The sequence below is a fragment of the Lissotriton vulgaris genome, chromosome 9 (assembly GCF_964263255.1).
Source record: "Lissotriton vulgaris chromosome 9, aLisVul1.2, whole genome shotgun sequence".
Classification (NCBI taxonomy): Eukaryota; Metazoa; Chordata; class Amphibia; order Caudata; family Salamandridae; genus Lissotriton; species Lissotriton vulgaris.
The window spans coordinates 413,818,457-413,835,662 of NC_141697.1; the positions used below are offsets into that span (position 1 = coordinate 413,818,457).

Sequence of the window (17,206 nt, forward strand, 5' to 3'; positions counted from 1 at the left end):
TAGACGTTCCAGAGCAGCAAGTACGCACTTTTTGGTATACTATATTATATTACTATTGTAGGTATCGGTGCCTTGTATAGCACCAACATGTAGCCCTCCAGTCGCGTCCGATCACTTGCATAGCCTGCAGCGATTAAAGAAAAGCTAGATATGCCACGCGGCATTGTTTACAAGCTAGACACATTTCTACATTTATATATTTATTTGTTTATTTATTGGTATTTTGCGTAGTGCCTACATATTGCGTCTATACATTTTAGAGCTTTTTGACTCCCCGAAGGAGGAATGAGCCGGGCTTGAGCTAGCCTTTAAGCTAAAGAGACTTTTTAAAAATGTTTTATTCTCTGAATATTAGTATAGATCCTGTCCTTTGTATAGCGTCAACATGCCATCTTTCAGACACCTTATAGCACATTTTGATCCTAGAGTGCAAAAAGGTAGTTACTGTATATTCCCTGGTAGCTCAGTTTACCTGACTCCTTTACAAAATAGAAAGAAAATAACCGAGGCACCCACCACACAGCTCCACAGATGCACCCACCACACAGCTCAACAGATGCACCCACCACACAGCTCCACGTATGCACCCACCACCCAGCTCCACCGATGCTCCAACTAAGCTCCACCGATGCTCCAACTAAGCTCCACCAATGCACCCACCACACAGCTCCACCAATGCACCCACTAAGCTCCACCGATGCACCCACCACACAGCTTCACCGATGCACCCATCACAGAGCTCCACCGAGGCACCCACCACACAGCTCCACCGATGCACCCACCACACAGCTCCACCGATGCACCCACCACACAGCTCCACCGATGCACCCACCACACAGCTCCACCTACACAGCTCCACCTACACAGCTTCACCGATGCACCCACCACACAGCTCCACCGATGCACCCACCACACAGCTCCACCGAACGACCCACCACACAGCTCCACCGAACGACCCACCACACGGCTCTACCGAACGACCCACCACACAGCTCCACCGAACGACCCACCACATAGCTCCACCGATGCACCCACCACACAGCTCCACCGATGCACCCACCACACAGCTCCACCGATTCACCCACCACATAGCTCCACCGATGCACCCACCACACAGCTCCACCGATGCACCCACCACACAGCTCCACCGATTCACCCACCACACAGCTCCACCGATGCACCCACCACACAGCTCCACCGATGCACCCACCACACAGCTCCACCGATGCTCCAACTAAGCTCCACCAATGCACACACCAAACAGCTCCACCAATGCACCCACTAAGCTCCACCGATGCACACACCACTCAGCGCAACCACAGCATCACTCAGCACAACCACAGCATGACTCAGCACCACCACAGCATCACTCAGCGCAACCACAGCATGACTCAGCACAACCACAGCATCACTGGTTCAAATATGTTCTTTCAATGTTTCAAGCCGTTTTCAAGCTTTAACGCTTTATTACAAATCACAAAAAGATGTTAATATTTCACTTCTGTTCTTGGATTTTCGTCACAATAAAAAACACTGAACATAATCTTCACAAAAGTTATTTACAAAAGTTTAAGCTATTGCCATTACAAATTATATAAATTATTTAAGTATTAATTATTTAAAAAAATTAAAAGCCATTGTTATTTGTAATATCAATACATCTAAGTCACGTAAATACAAAACATGTTGCATTACAAATGCTATAGGTGTCACATTTGCAAAAGTTATAACTATTGGCATTGCAAATGACAAAGCTATTAATTTAGCTATTTTAAAATATACCATAAATAAAATAAAATCATTTATAAGACCAATAGCTCAAACTTTCCTAATGCGAGCCCTAATGCATTTCCAATGCTTGTTCTTTTTCCTCCGTCACCAACAACCTCATCCACAACAACTGGTTCTATCGTGCCCAAATGCACCTCCTCATTCATTCCAGATTGCACCTCCTCCGAAGCAACCGCTGCTTACAAAAACATTGGCTCCCCACCACTCTCTCATCAACAACCTCCTTTTCTGGAATAAGGTCAGAAGTCAGACTAGACTGAACAGCACTCCGAGCAAAGAAATCTTCCACCCACTCTGCATCCTTCACCCCATTGGCACGCAGAATTTCTCCTCGCATGACACCACAATTTTGTCCAGATCCCAAGGCAATACTTTTGAGATTCCAAACTCTGCCATCATCCAACCGCACAGCATTACACTGAAGCTCCACGACTTCTTGTGGTGCTCCAAACTGACTCTCACCCTTAGGAATCTTACCAGGTTTCCTCACTCGAACCCAAACCCAGTCACCAACCTTTACTTGCACGTCCTTCACACCATGATAAGCCTTGCTTTTATTGTGCACCTCGTTCAATCTATTTTTAACCGCTGCCGCTGACAACGGCTCCACCATACCATCAGAAAGCCAAACAGGAATGAACTTACATCTGGGTTTCCTACCTCTCATCAGCACAAAAGGAGATAAACCAGTAGCATCATGAGTAGTCACCCTATACGCCCAAACAGCCTTTTGCAACTCCAGTTTACAATCCTACTGCTTACACATAGCTGACTTTGGATATTTAGTTTCCGTGGGCGATAATGATCTTGATGCAAACAAAAACATTTTTTCACAACCATCAACACATTTCTGCGATAGAACCGCACCCAAAACCCTTGTCACTAACATCAGTCATCAAGTAGTATTCCAAATTGGGGACACCAATTGTTAAAGGAACCAAGTACTCTGTAATGCCTCCAACAAGCTTTATTGAGCTAGTCATAAAAAGGAACAGCCGAGAGCCAGGCAGGTCGGCTTCCACTCCAAGGCACCACTAAAGAATCAATGTTCTGGACTGGAACACTGTGATGAAATGCAACCATGCATTCCATGACACGCTCCCTCCCACCCTCTGGTACATAATATAATACATAACATCCACCCACACACATTCTTATTCACTGACACTCCCACTGATTATCTCAAATCACTTTACTCACCCACTCACTGTTGGCTTTTTATTCATGAAGAGGCTTTACTGAGGACTGCATGCTTTATTTAGTCTCTTTATGTTGCCCCATGCTACACACTAATAATCCCTCATTCACCTACTCACTTATTTTCATTCACATACTCACCCACCTGTATTCAACAATTCACTCACACTCACCCAGAAGTTGTTACGACGACTTGGTGTAGGGGACTCGTTTTTGGACTGGTGACAAACTATCTCTGACGGGATATCCCGACATTACTCCGTAGATTGCATGTCTAATTGTAAATATGTTATGTAATTGTGTATATATGTGATCTTGTATAGGCTCCCAACATTCCCCACCCTATGAACAGTCCTTGAGCTGAGGATCTTCAGCAAAATCGTATTTTGATACCACTATTGGAGTCCTGTGCTTTTCTAAACCCAAAGTGTACTCCCCTGTGTAACCAATTCATGTCATTGCGTGTGTATCTAAATTGAAAACCTGCCTTAAGACATTTCATGCGGCACTACATGTGTGGAAATGCACTCTCTTTTCACTTTTTTAAGCATAGGTTTGGAGTGATATTTGGCGATGCCCCCACATACGCCGTCTGGTTCCCGGCGCACATAGCCTCAGTTGCAGCGCACAGAGACCTTATACTGCCGCACACACAGGATAAAAATTAGAGGGAACATTGGTCTTGAGTGTTGCAGGTTGCAACAGAAAAACCTGTGGACCCTTGGTTTGAAACGGGGCAATCAACTGGCGTAACTGCCATCGTTTTTCCACCGTAGAGTGGCAGTAATCAGGGCGTACAAAAAATTGGATTCCTTTGCCAGATCTTTTTTTTTCCGGCCTAGCAAGATCGTATACAGCCTGTCTAGCCAAAAAGCTATTCAAAGAGATCAATATAGCACGTGGATATTGCACTGCTTGACCATTCCTCGCAGGACGTTGGCGAAATGGAAATCGGTGTGCACGTTGGATTTCATAACCCCAATCCCACTCCTTCGCCTCCGGGAGTGCTTCCTCAAATAACTCACATGCTAATTTCCGAATGTCCCGTCCCTCGAGTCCTTCTGGCACCCCAAGTATACGCAGATTATTACGTCGCAATCGATTCTCTAAATCGACAAGCTTATCGTGCACATCATCCTTATGTGACTTAATACCTGCGACCGTTTCTATTTGAGTAGCCATTTGGTCTTCTAAAGTAGATATACGAGCCTCAGCTTCAGCCATTCGATCGGTTAAGTCATTACAAGTTTTAGCCAAGCGCCGAACAGTATTTTGTAACTTCCGACAGGCGGTGTGAGTTTTTAAATGTTTTTAAATGGATCTGTAAATTTCCTCTAGTGACACATGGCTAGGAGTCTCCACAGCAGGGCATTCGCTTATTTGTTCCGACCAGTCCAAACGCTCAGGTAACAATTCACCAGTTGAGAGGCCAGAATCTGTATGTTCTCTAGTAGCCCCAGCGTTTCTCTCCAGCTCTCTCCTCCGAACTGTACCAGTTGCACTAGTTGTTTCAACAATGTCACCAGGAAAAATTATTTCATCATGGTTGTCCTCAATCATACTGGGTGTAATATCGCCAGATCCCTCCTCTATAGATGTAATATGTTCAAGAACTCCTTCCAAATCACCCTCCGAGTCAGATCCATCTGAGCGCTCAGACAATGAATAGAACTCGCTGTCTTTACTACTAACCGGTTCATTAATGTCATCGCTATTAGCCTCATGACCGTCCCGCTCACTTGAAGTTTTTCCACCAACTACGCCTTGATCCACGGGTATTGCTTTTACTTGCCCAGGAGGAGTCACTGTCAATGTTGTCACTGTTGTCGCTGTTAGCAGAGCTGCAATAGAGGTCACCTGGCCCAAAGCCAGAGCAGCTTCAAACACTTTCTCATTTTCCCTTACATCATGGTCCACCAATTGAATTGTTCTGGCTACAGGTGGCCCCGTTTTTTTCCCAGTGGCAGCGAGGAACATCGGTGGAACTTGTAGACTTTTAGGGGTACCATGCCTGATAGTTTCAGGACCTTTATCACCCGACTCTTGTGATATCTTGGCAGCCAAAGCAGCCAGAGTTCCCACTGCACCTTCACCAGTAGCCCTGGTTTTCCCGCCGCGTGCCACTTTAGGTGCCATAGCAAATGTTATAATTCTACACTGTGGCAGTGCACAACACACAGGGTAGGTTCAAAATTCAAAGTCCCATGGAATGACACTTCACAATGTTAAGACAAAGTCTGGTTATGCCAGAAAATCGCCCAGGTAGTGCTGCTGCTCTTTTTACGATATATGTTCAAATAAAGACGTATAAATAAAACATGCAGTATTAAAACTGTGGGTTACTTGCAGTTCAACTAGTCTTTAAAGGTGCGGCTCTGCAGCAGCGTTTGCAAAGACAGCTTTTGCGTCGAAAAGCAACTTTCTCGATCTGTTAACAGCCCGTACCTTCAATCCTCTAGAGAGGCAGCTCCGCCAGTCGAATTTTCCTCAACAATGCCCTCGGGAAATTCGAATTCAAAAACGTGGAGACTCAGCTTGAAATGACCAAACTCGAGAGCCGACCCGCTAGAGTGGTTGCAAATAATACGCTCAGTCCCGAGCTAACCTGGTGACCTGGTGCAAGCGTTTCGAGCAATCCAACAGTCCAACGGTCCAACACCAGCCAGCAGTGATCGGCAAATCAGCAACCTTCACCGGCGTTCAGCTTCCTCGGCCGCGTCCGCCGAGCACCGCCCTGAGGTCTCTTGCTGTTCTCTTTGCTATTATGGCGTTTTTCCCATGCTTTGCAGTTGTAGTTAAAGCATACCACGTCCAGAAAGCTACTCTGTCCTTATTTCATGAAATTGAGCCGCCGGTCCGATAAAAGTAGCGATAAATGCTGCATACAGGTGAGCCGAGCAGGAGCCGCTCACACACATGTCCGTCAAGCAGACGCCATCTTGCCCAGGTGCATACTGATATCCCAACACCAACATAACTTTTTTTTTCTAACCTTTCTTTTAGTTTTTCATAACCAGCACAACCAAAAGAGGCAGAGATTGTCAGTAAAAAGATTACAGCTGGGTGAAAATCGATGTCAGAACTCAAGATCAAAACACAGTACGATTATAATCAACTTTACCAGACATTAGACAGAATTGGCCTGACCACAAGAATATCAACGCCTCAACAGGCTTCCACCCCGGTTGTACATCCACTAGCGTCCGAGTCATGCTGATCACTTAAGTGCCCCACAGGGTTCAGAGACACATGGCACAACTCCCTCTGTTGTAGATGATTCTAGGACTCTAGTAAATATTCCTGATTTCATGCCCTTATGTGGTTCAAATCATACCCTTATATAGGCATAAGAATCATACCCATATTAAGACATAGCCAATGCAGTCCAAATACGGCAAGGCTACTCCCATAGACTCCTAGAAAGCACAACGTGTTCTTAAACAAACCAAGCCTCCAGCAGCCCAGGAATTCCCCCTGCTTCTGTATTGATTTGTCCTAGAACTCCTGGAGTCCTGAAAGAACTGCGAGTTCTTAGTGACGTCTTATGTCCAACCTTACGTCAAACTCGGCACCTTCCAGGTATAAATATACCAGCATCTGCCTTAAGCAACACACATTGATTTGGAGCAGATCGGCTATCTACTTGCCTGACGCCCTGCTGATACGAGTGCCGAAGGAAGCTGACCCTCCCTGCTGACGCACTGAGAGAAATGCTGTCTTTTCTCCTGCCGAGAAATCCAGCTCCAGTGTTTCCCGGTCACCCTTGCGGGTTGCTGGGAGATCGAGTCCTGAGAAAGGGATACAAGACCTCCTTCATTCTATAACCAAGGTACGGAGCTGATTAGACCCTTAGAGAATTCTTGATTCAGATTCTTGGCAAAAACTGTAACTCATCTACTCCTTCCCTGTACTAGGCTTAGGTTAGGTACACTGGGGTAGGCGTATCTTAGAAAGACCAGTTGAGTACATTTAGTCATTATTTTATCATTGTATGTATTTTATCCATTTTAAGTATCTTATGGCTTAGAAACCATTTAAATGCTTTTACAGTATTATTTCATAATACTCATTCTACTGTACACACTTTACTTTATGACAAGTATTGCAATTTTCGCAATTCACTTCTCTTGCATGAGAAAGTAGACTGCTCAATAAATAAATAACCACTTTTATTGAAAACGCCCGTCTCTCTATTTCTCTGCACTTCTGGTGAAACTGGTGAAACTAAGCATGCACGATTAACTGAGTGAAATAGCTATCTATTGTTTCCGCGACTCTGGAGATATATTCCATATTCTGGGGGAGCATGTCGTATTTATGCGGTTGTCAGAAACTAATCCCTTCTTGTCTATTCAGGAAAGTTAGCACCTTCTTGTTTACTCGAGAAAGTTTCCAGTGACCTCTGAGCTAGCTGGCATTTCATAATTAAGTCTAACACATTCAATAGAGACCTAGTCGACCTCAGTCCTACGTCTACACTGTCGTTTATGTTATTCCAATGCGCAGAGCCTAATGGGAATATAGGAACTACACTACATGGCGCCCAACGTTTGGTAAGGTGATAATATAACGCTAGATAATAGAGTAACTCAGTTGTGCTTTTCACACAGACCCCTTTTTCCCGTAAAAACTCAGTTAGACGTCTGGAGTGGGTAAAAGGTTAATATCCGCCAGAACCTAGTAGGAAGAGATTCCTATGTAATAGTTTTTGGTTTAGTTAACGTTGAAGGATACAGTGTTCCAAAATATTGTGCACCTAATCTTTGTTTCCTTGAAACTTGCTCTGACACCTCTCAGTCATCAAAATGACGGAGAGTGACGACGAAAGTGAGAGAGCTAGAATAGCAACTGAACTATTAGTAGAAGACACAAGTCTTCAGCAAAACAACCCGAATGCAATAATCATCCCGGTAAATGTAAGAAAGAGTGTAACTTACAAACTAATAAATAATGGTGTATCATCGAGAGGTGGTACAGTCATATTTGTGGTAGAGGCACATGAATATCGGCACACAGAGGTATTCTATTCTTGGATACATTTTCCAGCAGCAAATGCTGTAACATACGAGTTCCACTACTACAAAGCAGGGGAACCTCCAGCGGAATACGTTCCTTTCGAGGACGTTGAAATTCCACTAACTTACCAGGAGCATCAGCTCTGGTTTAATGGCGTCCTAAAACATCAAAATCACATTACCAGGCTCGGTCCACTAGGTAGACTAGGAGCCACATGGCCGGTTCTAGCCAGCTATACACCACATCCTGACATTGAAGAAATGTCAGACAGAGAACTTTTAGTTCAACAAAAAAAATGTAATTAAAATACATAGACAATTGGTACAATATGTCATGCGGACTTTAACAGTCCAACCTGCTATAAAAATTCCACAGCACACCCCTCACCAGGGGAACACAAATAAAATCACACCACAGACTATACAATCAGTCATTGGCAAATTACCCGCAAAACGGGAACAAATTCCGTTCTGGTTAGCTCAAAAAATTACTCAAATAGAGGCAGTATTTCCTGATACTACCCCTTACGAAAAAACACAGAATTCTGACAATCTGCCTACCAATGGGGTTTGCACCACATGTGGAAGACTGTGACACTTGGGGAACAGTCTTTACTTCAATCTACACAAAAACACATGGTGTTCCGTCTATGGCGGTTATACCAGATGTATCAAGACAGATTCAAAATGAATACGGTCCAGTGCCTGCTTTAAATCTAGGTATGAAATTACTGAAAGACTTTAAGCAAGTCTCGGCTATACTACTAGCCAACATAAAAGGTAAAACAGCATCTGTGGCAATCCGCCAAAAATTAAAAGAAACAGATATAGCAGAACAACATTTTGAACTTGCCAGAATAAATGAAAAATCCTATGAAGAAGTAGGTAGAGACAGTTTGGGTGGGAAACCACTAAATCCACAACTAACAGAAAATCCTGAAAAGACTTTCATTAAAAATAACTTAACTCCTAAAAAGAAGTGGGAGGGTAATAAGCAAACTACTCCTAAAGGAGAGATAGATCTCCAGACCGGGGGGTAGGTCTCCACAACGGGAGCACTCTGAGAAAAGATATAACCTTAGAAATAGGGATAATTTGAAAAAAACTGACAGATATCAAGATATTGATACACATCCCTCTCGATCTTTTCAGACTTCCTCACAGAAATCGGAAAGAAGAGGACGGTCGGAACTTAAAGAAGAGCGCGTCAAGTCCAAAGACAAAGAACCTGCTCATCAAAGTAGAAAATTACAATTTCCAAAAAGAAGGTAGCTAGTATTAAAGTAAAAAATGCCGAGGACACAACTCAAGAACGGGGAGCGGGCCCAAACAATGTTAGACAGAGCAGCAGAAGTGATCATAGCTCGCAAGATCCTGATGAATCTTCTGGAAACAGTGGACACGAATAAATACATTCAAGTGGAAACTGCAGACACCAGAGTCAGTGTGCCTCATAAATTATATGAAATAACATTACGTATAGAGGGGGACAAACGAGGAAAATAAGGTCTCTTCTGGGTTATGATATCCTTCTAGCAGAAAAGGACAGGCCCCCAGAGTTTGTCAGGAGGTGCCCACATGGCGAAGAAATGATTATGCCTGCCTTCTCAAATCACATTACAATTCATAAAAAATACAAATATGCTAGAAAATGGGCAGTGGCCCAAGCCCCTGCATTATTTAAAAATCATGTAGGATGGGATGAGGATTCTCCTCACCATAAAATCCAGCTAAAAAATCAACCCACTGCCCAAAGGCAGTATCCTGTTAAGCAAGAAGCTAAAAAACAAGTCAGGGAGATCTTAGATCAACTTGAGTACCAGGGGGTGATTGAAACATGCACCTCACAAATGAACAAGCCTTTGTTTCCGGTCTCCAAACCAGACAATTCATATTGTCTGGTATTGGACTACAGACACTTAAACTCTTGTTGCAAAACATATGCAGTACAAAACTCACACAGTGCAGCACTAATGAATAATATCATGCGCAAAAAATACAAGACGACATCAGATATTTCAAATGGTTTCTTCTGTCAAAACATTGTACCGGAAAGCAGGTATTTGACCGCTTTCTCTAGTATGGGGGCCCAAAAACAATTTTGTTGTCTCCCACAGGGATTCAAGAATAGCACAGGATTATTTTCAGCCAGAGTAACAGAGTTACTACAAATGTATGATGATGAGGCATTATCCTATGTCGACGATATCTATCTAACAGACGATGACCTGGAGACACACTTGAAAAGAGTGAACACCATCATACTTGGGTTCGCATCTGAAGGATACAAATTTAACTTTAAAAAGTCACAAATTGCCCACCTTACTGTCCTATTTGATCCTAACTTAAAAACGCAAGAATTTCTCCAATACGAATACGAATGTCCTCTGCCAACTGAAATTCTGCCTCTGGAACATTACGGCTGTGTAATATATACAGACTGTTCAGCACAACCCGCAGTAGGGGGTAAACCAGCATATAGTTCTGCTTGCGCGAACGTTAAAGGTCGATGGCACGAAGGAAAATTTAGACCATTGGTCACTAAAACTCAATCACTTGGAGATTGTACAGATCAGCGAGCTGAACTAGAGGCTTTTAAAATGGCGCTTGAAAATGCAGATCGCGAATTCCCCACACTAAAGGTGTGCGATTCGCATTACTGCGTCGAATCTTACAATAATTCCATGCAGACCTGGATTGAAAACGGTTACAAAGATGAAACAGGTGGCACAATAAAACTTAAAAAACTATGGGAATTTAGATACCTGCACCGCACATACTACACTAGGCAGCGGCTGTGGAAGGCAGGCATGGTGGTATCTCCCGACTGCCTTCGCTGTGGGTCAGAGGTGGGTACACTGTTACACACAGTGTGGGACTGTGTATCGTTGCAGAGGTTTTGGAATGGGGTCCACCGATGCCTGGCTGAAGCCTTCGCCTGGAGACTACAGAGGGACCCCAAATTGGCGTTGCTGCATGTAATGGAGGGGGTCGGGGGAAACAGGTATAAACGCCACTTACTGTTGTTGGGATTCACGCTGGCAAAGCGTGATATTGCAAAAGCGTGGAAGGCCCCCCAGGCTCCATCACTTACAGCTTGGAAGAATGGAATGGACTACTGCATGGGCCTGAACAGCCGGTATTCCTAGCGAGGGGCTGCCCCCAGAAGCATTTCAAAATTTGGGTCTGGACCTAGATCCAGCGCCCGAGGAGGACTCCCTCCCAATGATTTTAGGTCATGGACTATGGACAGTGGCAGTTGGTAAAGACTACTCATGGCATACAATGTTTGGTTACCTTATACGTCAGATGGGCGGCTAGCACGCAGGAGGGGCACGGGAGGGGGGACGGGGGGTACACGTTGATTATATTCTCTAGCTCAATCTCAGTGGGGGGGTTGGAAATGTTCTAAACTCTTATTCTCTACATGTGACTATAGAATGTTGGTGGTGCATTGATGGTGGCATTTGTCTCTGGATGTCAGAGCTATGCATAACATGTGAGTTCACACAATAAAATGTGTTTAAAAAAAAAAAACTATGGGAATAGGTAGTTCTTTTACAGAAAGAACTACGAAAGACTCACGTGATACATGCGTAGAGTCTTCAACGTGATGGCGTTCACGTTGCAGGGAATTCATTGGCTAATAAAGCCACAGCGGCAGCTGGTCAACCGGCTTCCGTAGCTACAAAAAAGCATTCTAAAAAACAAATAGATGGAGAAACGCTGCTAGCAGTAAAAGCCTCAATGGAAGGCAATTATGCGGCGTTACCTCTAAATTATCCACACGGAAATACATACATGATTGATGCGAACTCCGTTCCTTTTGCTCAAAACCCTGGAGTGGGGGATAGAGTAATTTCAAACACGAACCGGAGGGCTTACCTGATTCAAGAAGCACACATGGGAATGGGTCTGAGGCACCAAGAGATCCTGAAATCTCTAATAGAATTGCAATCAAGATACTGGTGGCAGGAAATGAGCGTGCAAGTTTATAACTTTGCAATGGATTGTCGGGACTCCAATAGAGATCGCAGTTATGAACCGGACCAGATATCTGATTCTAGCACAGTAAGACCAGCCCAGACACCTCTATTAGACAGCATTAGACAATCTACATGCAGGCGTCCGACCGGACAAATGCGATCCCATAAATGTTAAGATGAGATTCATTTGAATGTGACCCCAGTGCTCGGCTGATGCCAGAACTGTTATAAAAGATTTGCGAGTCTTTATCAGCACATACGCAATTGGCATGCTACATTTTGACCAGGGTCCTGCGTTTAGCTCTCGAGCTTACAAGGAGGCCATGACCAGCTTGGGGATTGCGGTACTCTAGTCCATTCCATCCGGAGCGAAATGCGGTAGTGGAAAGAAAAAAATGTGACATAAAGCAATCTATAACAGCGAGGGTATTAGGTTCGGGTGATGGGTGGGTCAAACATCTAGTAAGTGTCCAACGTAGTCTTAATAATCTGCCAAGACATTCTCTGGGTGGAATCACTCCGTATGAACTTTTGTTTGGTACAAGAATGATAATCGAAGATCTCAATTGTCAGACTTCAGTGGTGGAACAAAAAGCTTTTGATATCAAAGATCGTTTGGCTGTTTTACAGGACTTGAATGAAACAAGAAGAAGTCTAAGTAACACAAAGCTAAAGACAACGGCCACTGAAGAAAAACCACCTGTCCCAGCAATACCTGTCTGGATTCCAAAGATTGGGGATCTGGTCAGAGAAAAAATCGCGGTAAAGAAGGAATGTGGGCCTTCTTACAGAAAAGCAGTACCTGTCTTAGCTATGAGCGGAACAAGATCAGTCGTACCGCCCCTTGCTGGTAAAAAGGAGAACAGAGTTGTATCAATCGACCTGGTAAAACCACAACCATGTGGCCAACAATAAGCAGTAGGCCCAGTGGACTCCCAAGAAGTAGCAGAAGACCAAACCTTGCTACAATCCAAGAGGTTCAAACTGAGAGACTAATCACATTTGATAAACCTGCAGTGAATAAAAAAGACTATGCAACAAAGCCTTGGAATTTGTGCGTCTTGAAACCCAAATTACAACAGATGTTCAAGAAACACTTGTCTACAATGATGTAGCCTCTGACTATACTAACATGACAAAGGAAGAAGCAACTACAAAGATTAATAACAACCCTGATGCCATTCAAACAATTGACAGTACTGCATCTGGCTACTTCATCAATTTCAGTGACTTTTCTGATGATCCAAGTGAACATGAAGACAAGCCAGCAAACAAAACTTTCAAAGACAAAATTACAGAACTCTTTCATCAACTTGGGGAAACATATCTGATTTCACCGTGGATTGTGTTAGGTGTACTTTTCCTCCTGCTCTGGCTCATTTTGGTTCTAAGCTTGGGAAGAATGATTGATGGAAAATACAGTACAATCGACACAGCAAGTCAGAACATCAACTTGGTTCTAAAACCTCACAGATCCTCTCACGTTGAAAAAAGAAAACTATCATCAGTGAACATCACAGCCATTCCTATACCTGGGGGTATAGCATGGGACGCTACTGATTATGACATTTATGGCCCGTTTGAACTCTTGAAGTATCCACATCAGTTCATGATTTCTTTAAGTGACTTTGTATCACCTAGTACTTTCTCTGATGATTGGGACTTTGAAGGCATTAACAATATGATGTCAGATTTAGAAATGTCAGCTAAATATACAGAACATGATTATTTAAAAGGTTCATCAAATTATGAAGAAATGTATTGCTTTAATCACTATGGGCATCATTATTTGCATAAATCAGCTAATCCTAGAAATGTTTTTATTTATAATCAATGGGAACATTATCCAACTCCGCCAAAAAGCAGCTCAAAAACATTTTATGAGAAATTCTCATACTTTTCAGGGTTTAATATCACTGATCCAGAAACGTTTTATTTTAAAATTATGAATAAGACAGGAATGAAAAACATGTTGACAAATGCAAAACTAATTCATTCTGAAAAAGGTTATAAAAAAATGTCTACGTTTGGTTTAGAATTTTGGAAAAACAACATTGAGACAAAAACTGTCTGGGGTACAAAAGACTGGCAGGTACAAGTTTTAGAATCATTGTCCAGAGCCTGCATGATCCCAGAACAAATAATGTTCCTGAATGACACCATTCAACAAACGACCTGTCTTGGCCTAGCCAGGATAAAGGACTTAAACAAACCGTCAATACCAAAGCCCATACCGGATAGTATTAGCACTACAGAAGTGGAGATAGACGTATCCCATATTTTAAAACATAACAGAACGCTTCCTAATTGGAACAAATGGTTGATCTGGCCCACAGACACTAATAACTGTCAAGATAGATTCCTGAACAAAACACAGGGGTTCAAACAGAATAGGCCAGACCCAAGATATTCCTAGAGACAACATCCAGGGATAATAACAACCTATAGTGTAGGAAAACTATGCCTCGAATGGCTACAGAAATCTACACTACCTGAAATTAAGCAACACTTGATTTTACTTAAAGAAGGTGCTGACTTGCGAGATTTCTTACTGGGACCTCGCAAACAGCGTAAAAAACGTTTCATATACGCCGGTATATACGCAGCTTACAATGAAGCTTGGAAAGTAAAGCAAATTGAAACTGCAGAAAAAATACGAGAAATTGATCGTATTATTTTGGAAAAATCACTGTCTGTAGTGGACAATGGGTTAACGACTCTGTCCTCCAGATTTATTCACTGGACAGCATTGTATCATCTGCTATTGATATAATAGAACAGGATATGCTAATGTTACAACATGGCCAGTCCCAATTAGGTTCCATTATACAGTTAGGCTGGACGTTACAAAATCTGCGTTCAGGCTACGTGCCGTGGCATCTGATAAACACGTCATTATTTTCTATCTTTAACCTTACTGATAAACAAATCTCTTTGGCACAAAGAGGGGCAGACTATACGGTGCTGAGCATTGAAAAACTAGAAAGATTACCATTGATAGTCTCCGAAAAACCTGTAATTGAATGGATAATACATGGCACCATTACAATTCCGATAACAACTTTTCAGTTTCAATATTGCCAAAAGTATATACCAGCAGGCCTGTATGAAAGGTTGGGTAAAGGGTACACCAAGTCAACCTGGAATTTACCTTACACACATAGATGTTGGAGTGGGGGCAAGAAAGAGATATTCCTTAGTGGTAACAACTGTAAAAATTCACTAAGCGGTACACTTCTGTGTCAATTTATTTATTTTATTTTATTTATTTCACTTGTATACCGCATATATCACCCGAAGGTCTCAGAGCGCTTGCAGAAACCCCTAGCAGAAACCCAGATATGGCAAGGGCAGATCAAAAAGCCATGTTTTTAACTGTTTGCGGAATCTCAGGTAATCAGGTTCCGTCCTAAGCTGGACGGGAAGAGAGTTCCAGGCCTCGGGTGCCGTTTTACTGAAGGCCCTGCCGCCGTTTCTAACCGTGCGGACCCCAGGGACACTCAGAAGAGACTTGGAGGACGATCTAAGAGTCCTCACCGGGTGGTAGGCATTCAGCTTTTGTTCAAGGTATACCGGGCCATGTCCATTGATGGATTTATGGACGAGGCAGCACAGTTTGAATTTAATACGCTTTTGTATTGGGAGCCAGTGTAAAGTTTTTAGGCAGGGTAGTGACGGGGAGCGGGAGGGAAGATCAAGCACCAGTCTTGCAGCAGTATTCTGCAAGACCTGTAGGCGGGCCAGCAAGGTGGTGTTTGTTGAAGCCAAAAGTGCGTTCCCATAATCAATTCTGCTGATGATGAGACTAAAGGCATGCGCGCCGAGAGGGGGAGCCATTTAAAGATTTTCCTCAGGCTGCGCATCAGGCCATAGCTCATGCCTACTACTTTACTAATATGATCAGACATAGATAATTTATTGTCGATCGTTACCCCGAGATTCCTCACTGAGGATTTGGGTGATGGGCATGGGCCAAGCGAAGCTGGCCACCAATCATCGGATCAAATTTTGTCTGCCTTTCCAAAGAGTAGGACCTCTGTCTTTCCTGCATTCATCATCAAAAAGTTCCTGGTCATCCAGTCATGGATGTCTACCATGCAGTTCTTAAATCTCAATTTAGTTAGATCAGGATTCTGATTGATGGTGATCAGTATTTGGGTATCGTCTGCATAGGATACGGTTCCGAAGCCATTTATTCGAATGACCTTAGCAAGAGGCGATACATACAGGTTAAAAAGCGTAGGGCTCAATATGGACCCCTGTGGTACGCCCTTATCGTTTTCATAGAGGGTGGAAGAATGAGCGCCCACTTGAACCTTAGACCGTCTGTCAGTCAGGTAGCTTTTTATCCAACCTAGTGCGGGGCCCTCAACACCAATCTCAGCAAGGCGCTCTAACAGAATGAGATGCGAGATGGTGTCGAAGGCCGCAGACAGGTCGAGCAAGACCAATATGGCAGACTGATTGGAGTCAAGTGTCATTCTTATATTGTCCACGACTTCGAGCAGAGCGGTCTCGGTGCTGTGGAATGCCCTAAATCCTGACTGTGAGGGGTCAAGAAGTTTATTGGTCTCGAGATGTAGAAGGAATGAACTTACACGGAGCCTGCAAAGGTTCATCAAATAACCTTTCATGCCACCTGCACGGCACCCCTACTACACAGATAGAGCCTTTTTTCAGACAGCTTTCCAACTGCAGCTACGTTCTAATAAGTGACCACAGCTGTTGTGGCATGGTGCCAGGAACGGCCTATCTCGTGAGCGTTACTTCCAGGGTCACTTGTTGTATGCAAGTATTGTATCCAAACAACAAGCTAGACATGGAGGCGGCAATATGGCCTTCTTTAAATATCTCTTCTATTCAAATTGATACTTTAAGCAGAATGAAGTCTATTCTTTTACAAACAACTGTGCCTTTAACCTCGTCTAGAGAAACGTATGATCTGCAAGTTGCCAGGACAGCGGCAGAGATACATGCATTATTATCGACAAATTGCCCCGTACATTTCGTAGAAATGTTAAGCCAAATCTTAAACATGTCTGATACCAGTGGCATCGCACATGTATTTAAGACAATTTTTTCGGGACTGTTAGCACCCTTTGAAGCAGTCCTGAGCATCCTCCCGAATTTCGTGCACTCTGTGTTCGGCGGCCTGCCTCTCATCTTGGGACTCGTAGCAGGAATCTTATTTTTGTTCCTTCTGCCCCGATATGGCAA

The 17,206-nt window shown here is 43.5% G+C and overlaps 1 protein-coding gene across 1 annotated transcript in view; it reads right to left on the bottom strand.

The window, feature by feature from the left end:
• The window catches only part of LOC147690197 (uncharacterized), a 519,116-nt gene that overhangs the window by 372,276 nt on the left and 129,634 nt on the right, over positions 1–17,206 (bottom strand). The window lies entirely within an intron of this gene.